Source organism: Pteronotus mesoamericanus, unplaced genomic scaffold (assembly GCF_021234165.1).
Source record: "Pteronotus mesoamericanus isolate MK-2021 breed Mesoamerican mustached bat unplaced genomic scaffold, CSHL_Meso_final contig_35, whole genome shotgun sequence".
Classification (NCBI taxonomy): domain Eukaryota; kingdom Metazoa; phylum Chordata; class Mammalia; order Chiroptera; family Mormoopidae; genus Pteronotus; species Pteronotus mesoamericanus.
Window position 1 is genome coordinate 2,745,455 of NW_026555139.1, and position 6,973 is coordinate 2,752,427.

Genomic DNA, 6,973 nt, shown 5'->3' on the forward strand with positions numbered 1-6,973 from the left:
TGTCTGTATTCCTTTCTTTCTCACTCTTTTTCTTCCTCTTCTTGAAACAGTTCCTTTAGCATATTTTGTGGTGCTCGTTTGGTGCAGGTGTATTCTTTTAGCTTTCTTTTTATTGGAAAAACCTTATTCCACTTTCCATTTTAATCGAGAGTCTTGCTGGGTAGTGTAGACTTGGTTGCAGGCCTTTGCTTTTCATTCCTTGAAATATGTCTTGCCATTCCCTTCTGGCTTGTAGTGTTTCTGTTGAGAAGTCGGCTGCTAGTCATATTGGAACTCCCTTGCATGTTACTACCACCTTCTTCCTTGCTGCCTTTAGGATTCTTTCTTTGTCTTTTATATTTGCCATTTTTAATGATGATGTGCCTTGGAGTGGGTCTCTTAAGTTTCCTCTTTATTGTCACCATCTGTGCTTCCTGGACTTGTGTCACTTTTTCTCTCCTACAGTTAGGGAAGGTTTCCATCATGAATTTTTCAAACAGGTTCTCTATCCATTGCTCCTTTTCTTCTCCTTCTGGTATCCCTATTATACGGATATTATTACATTTCAGGTTGTCCTGCATTTCCATTAATGCCTCTTTATTCTTTGTGAGTCTTTTTTTTTTTATTTTCTTGCTCTTTCTGGAGCTTTTTTCTACCTTGTCCTCCAGCATGCTGATTCGATCCTCTGCTTCATCTAGCCTGCTTTGATTCTTTATACTGTGTTCTTCAATTCAGAAATTGTATTCTTCATTTTCTCTTGTCTCTTATTGATAGTTCCTATGTCCTTTTTCATGTTGATATAGTTTGCCTAAGTTCCTCATAGTTTCATTGTTGTTTTGGTAATTGTCTCTGAGCTTTTTGAGTCATTGAGCTTCCTTAGAACCATTGAAAAGTGTACTTGCCTCTGTTTCATGTATTACTCTTTCTGAGGATTCTTCCTTTTTCTTCTATTTGGGGTTGTTTCTTTTTCTTCCCATTTTTTTGTTTACTTTCTGGAAGTAATTGGGTTTTGATTGTTGTTTGCTAATTCTTTGGTGGGTTCCACCCTCCAGCTGGTTGATGAAGGGTCACTCTGCCCACCACATAGTGTGTGTCTCTGTGCAGGTGCTGCCAGAACAAAATCACAAAGCCCAGAAACAAACCCACGTCCACACTAATACCTCTCCCTTGCAACCCCACTATCAACAGCAAATGAACCAGTATTCATAAATATATAAAGAGATTAAGACTAATATTAGAAAGGAGAGAAATTAATTATTAGTATAAAATCTAATGACTTAATATGCACAAACTTGATGAACACAAAATGTACATTAAAATGTTGGGTAGTAATGAAAATATTGCAGAACATGCAGAAGACCACGATGTATTTTGTCTCAGTAGCCTGTGATATTTACTGGTGTTTTTAATTTCTATATCTGCCTCTGATGATGTCAGATATTGATCCTATCTGACCTTAGGCAGTCTGTTTGAGATTTCCAGGAATCTATTCTCTGTAGTTGATCTAGCCACTCTGCATTCAGCAGTCAAGCTTAAGCACCACAGGGTAGGACACAGTCCTTCCTGGGTACATGACTATTGTTTCCTTTCATGCTGCTGCCACTCAGGTGAGTGGTCTGCTGAGCAAGATGGCTGCTGTTTTATGGGGGATGAGTCAGCACTGAGTTCCACCGGTTATTCCCTCAGTTGTCTCCCCAAAGCCTCCTTCCCCAGTCTATCCTCAGGCATCTCTAACCCACTGTTCCCCTCTCTTTCATAGAACCTAAGGTAAGTGGCTGCAAATAAAAATTTATGCATTAGCCCTTTAAATGGCTCTTTTCATCTCCAGCCGTCCATCTCTGGCAGAGAGTAACTCTGCCAATTTTCACAGCTGGCTGTTAGCTGTGTACTTTTTGGGCTCTGGTGCTGTAGGCTTGAGATCCCTGTTTATGGTTCAGACCCCACTCTTCCCAGAGGGATCCAACTGGCCCTTTCAATATCCTTCTCATGCTACCACCCGTGGACACCCTGCCCACCTTTTCTAGTCTCTACCTCACTCCTTACTAGTCAGGTTGTGCTAAAGCTGATTCTTCTGTCTGTCTGAGGTTATAAGGCTCCTCTATTTTGATTAGTCAGTTGTTTGTTCCAGGTGATTTCTCCACAGTTTAGTTGTAATTCCAGATTGGTCCTGGGAGAAAGTCAGTGTGACTTCCATTCACTCCTCTGCCATCTTGCCAACACTCTTGTTTTTTTTAATACTATGAAATATTTTTAGAATTGCAAATCTGTAAAACATCATCATTACATAAGTCTAGCATGCAATGTATTCCCTTCATTCTGTTTACCCCCTTCAATTTAAATATAATTATCACTGATTCTTTCATTTTTTAAATTTTATTTATTGATATTTAGAAAGAGAGTGAGGAATGGAGAGAGAGAGAAACTTCGATTTGTTGTTCCCCTTATCTATGCCTTCATTGGTTGCTTCTTGTGTATGTACTGATCTGAGATGAAACCTGTAACCTTGGCATATTGGGATGACGCGCTGTCCAATTGTGCCTCCTGGCCAGGGCCCCTAGATATATTTATATACGCATATTTGTATCACTGTCTTTTATTAGATAAGTGTATAGACACTTTTTCTTCCTTAGCAATAATATCAGAGATCATTCACATAGTGGTGTACAGATAAATTTCTTATTTTTATAACTAAACAGTATTCCGTTGTGTGTATGTGTAATACTTTTTAAGCTATTTCTGTTTTGATAGACATTTGGGTTCTTTGCAGTTTTTTTCTCTGTTACAAACAATAATGTAAGAAGGATATTTAAACACAATTGTCTTTGTATTTCCACTTATGTGTCATTAGGCTAGAACCCTAGAAATAAAGTTGTGAGTCCATTCAGTTTTGCTAGATGTGCCAAGTTCCCCTGCACAATGTCTGTATCATTTTACATTCTCAGTAGAATTATATGACAGTGCCTCTTCAAAACCTTGTCCATGGAGTAAGTTTTCAAACTTTGGAAACTCTTCTAGTCTCAGTGTACTTTTAATTTGTGTTTCTCTTCTGAATGAGTAAAAAATCCATTTGCATTTCTTTATTGTGTGAATTATTCTTTTTAGATATTTATCCCATGAGGTCAGTTCTTCTGTTTTTAGGTGCTCCTTTTAAATTAAGGATACTAAGCATATTAACCTTTTTTGATATAAATTGCATTTTCCCAGTCTATATTTTGTCTTTTTTACTTTGCCTATAATGTTGCTTCATGTTTTGTAAGGTTTTAGGCAATCATCAATCTTCCCTCTTATTGCTTATGGATTTTGCATACATAGTTAGACATGTTTCCTTTACTTCATAATAATAAAGTGATTTACCCATGCTGCTTTTGTACTTTTATGATGGTTTTGTTTCTTGAAAAAGTTAGCCACTCAAACTTTCTTCATCTCCTCAATTCCTATGCATTCCTATATCATTTCAGTCAGGTCTCCTGGCTCCCCGACCACCTAAGACTTAGTCACCTCTTCACAATGCCTCAGTAGCACCCGATATTTGCTAAGACCACATCATTACTACTTTGTTTCAAGTTCTGTTTATTTTCCTCTATTCCTCCTTAAGGATAGGATTCTCCTTTGCATCTTCGCCTCCAGTGCCTTGTGATGTTTATTTTATATCAGGTGCTCAATCAATGCTTTTGAATGCATGGATAAATAAATCATGGTTATTGATTTTTTGCAAAGTGCTGACAGCATGAAACTACTTGTTTCATGTTGTTGCAATCATCATAAGTTCTATTACACATCTGCCAGGAACTAGGTACTTGACCCTGAACCATGGACATTTAACTTTATATTCAAGTTTAGATGTCCTTAGAATGAGATTGTTGTGTAAGTGTTTCTGAGTCATTAAAATCTGCTCCTCTGGGCTCCATGTGAAATGATCTCAACTCTATCCACCCAGAAAATACATTTCAGCTCATTTCTGTGAGGAAAAATAACCTGATTTTTCTGTCTGCATCTTTGAAAGATTTTTCTTTGTGATTTGGAACAATAAGAACATCTGCCTAGATTCAGTCACCCTTGAGAGGGACAGCTGTGCCTGGTTTTCCAGTTGTTTGTGACTTGATTGTTTTCAGCAACACAACATTTGTTCTGCCACCCAGCACACACAGCCGGCAACAACACAACAGCCACACTGCAAACTTATCTACTGGTGTCTGCAGAACGTAGATTTCATTCTCAAATCTCTGACTGTGTATGGTGCAACCAGTCAAGGACTGGCATGTCCACTCTAGTTTTGGGCAGACAGAAGAAAATGTGCAGAACCATGGTCATGCTTGAGGTGCCTTTATTCAAGGGTGGGTGATCCACACATGGTGCAAGGTGTGTGTGTGTGTGTGTGTGTGTGTGTGTGTGTGTGTGTCCAGTGAGAAACCCTACCCCCTTAAGTACTAGAAACAACAAAGGCAGCAAAAAGCCAAACTAGCATGATTTTGAGCATGTGAGCTCACTTCATGTTATGGGAACTGTTTATCGGACCCAGTCTCAAAGCTATGAGAACACTTTACCAAGCCCATTCAACGTTATGAGAAACTGCTTCCATTTGTTACATAGACACCTGGGTGAGGAAGCCAGACTGCCTCCGTTTACCCTACAACCCACCTCTTCTGGGTTCTCATCACACAATCTATGTGAGGATATCTTCCACAAAGTTTCCTCAGGGGGAGGGCAGAGCCCTATACCCATAAGCCACAAGAGCAGTATTGGCTAAAGCAACAAGCAAGCAAAACACAAGCACTGCCACCCAAGGCATCAAGAACCCACTGCCATTCAGTGGTTAGGGATGCCCACAATTCCTGCAAATTATCTCCTGTGAGACATTCAAGGACAAGGGTCTCAGAAGCTAATGCCTGTAATACTTGACTCACATTGTAGTAAACACCAGAAGCATATACACAGAATTCTGTTCCTACTAGGGCACATAACCCATCTTGCAATGCAGTAAGAATATATAAGGCCATAAAATTTTGCAAGAATTTTTCTTAATTCATACACTTCCTCATTTAACAGGCTTAAGGAATCGTGTGTTACATTCAACTCATGTGCAGTGTGTAAAGCTAAAGCAGTTATCTCAGTCTCAGTGACTATGGAAGCAGCTTGAGGAGAAAAAATAGCTAAGGGACAGTACCACAAGGGAGTACACTTTACCTGGTGTTGCATTTTAAACACTTCTCAATTTATTGGCTGGATTGCTAGAGTTTTCTGAACTTGTGCAGGCAAATAGGCCCATCACCACGTACAAGAAGTCCAATTTCCAGGCAGGTAATTTCCACAGCCTGCAGCTCCTGTTCAGCTGTAGATATAGACTAAGGATGTTTTGCTAAAACCAGGCATAGGAAAACAAGGAAATATTCTCTTGTCCAATCCAGAGGACCTAGAATGAGGGCAAACAGCCACTTAGACATGGCCTTCGGAAATAAAAGCCCCCCACTTGCATTGGGTGGCTCTTGTTGCCTCCCAAATGAACATGTACCCAAGGGCTCCAGTGGGAACTTCAGCCAAGGTATCATCCTGAGCCTCCCAGAAATTCTCTAGAGTCTGAGTCTGACACAGACCTGTCAGAATCCAGCCCACCTAGGCTTGTCCTTTGGGGTTCTCAATGCAAAAAGTAGCTGGTCCAGCCAGCTCCACAGCTTCAGCTGTGAGCCACATTGAGTCATCCCATACAGAGTAGCCACTTAATGGCTGGAGCTGGTTGTACTGCTGCTTTGTCCCCAGCATAGATGTCAGTCCAGGTAGTACTCCACAAGGGATGTTCACTCTTCCACTGGTTCTGAAGCCCAGTCCCATTTGTGATAGAAGCAGGAAAGATGTGCTATGGGAGACCAGCAGACATGCTCGGGGGTTTTCAGTGCAGACCTAGCATGCTGATTGGTTAGCCACTGAGGAATAGGTATGAACACAGTCCACTAAGGTGTTACTTTGCAGCCTAGGGTCAAAAGGACAGAGCAGTTATAGGCACTAGTAAGGGCAAGTCATGACCTTCAGGCAATATACAAGGAAGGTTCTGGTCAGCCAAGAAGACAGTGGCTGGAAAAGAGGGTCTTCCTGGGAGTGAATATCATACCTTCCATGTTTCAACCGGAGGCTCAACATCTATTTGCAATAACATAGAAGACCTCATGGTGGGCCATAGGGAAATTACAAAGGTGCAACAAAGCAGCATTTCATGGTCTATTAGCCCTGGATATGTCACCTTTAAGATTGGGGACCAGGTCCCAATCACCCAGGGTGCTATTTGTAAATTCCTCTCCACCCCTTGTCCTCGGGGGCAACAAGAGGCACCCAATGCAAGTGGGGGACTTTTATTTCCCAAGGCTACATCCAAGTGGCTGTTTGCCCTCACTCCAGATCCTCTGGAGCAGGAAAGAGAATATTTCCCTGTTTTCCCATGCCCAGTTTTAGCAAAACATTTTTAGCATGTACCTGCAACTGAATTGGAACTGCAGTCTGGTAGAACAGAGCTTCCATCGGGGGTGGGCCACCTCTCTGACTCCTCTCATTTGGAGTCCCGAGGACAGTCTATAAGTGTTTCATCCAACCCCTCAGCATTAGAGTGGCAGCTGCAGCTTGCAGGCCTTGCTTTAAGAGGCCACAATACCATTCAATCATTCTAGCAGTTCTGTGATGATAGGCCACATGGAATTTGCAGTCAATCTGCCAGTCTCGGGCCCATTGTTGTACGAAGGCCCCAGTACATCCCCTGATCACTTTCAGTGATTAAGGGTCACCAATAAGCAGTACATAACTGCTTAAGGACAGCTATTACCACTTTCTGATCTGGGTGCTAAAAGTCTGGTAACCATATCCACACTTGTAATAGCATACTTATCGTCCTCTGAAATAGGCAGGAGCCCAATTACATCCACCTGCCACTGGATCATTGGTACCTCTCCCCACACCACATGTCCTGTAGTTCCCGCAGGCCTTCGGGGATACTCTCATGAGCAGACAACAC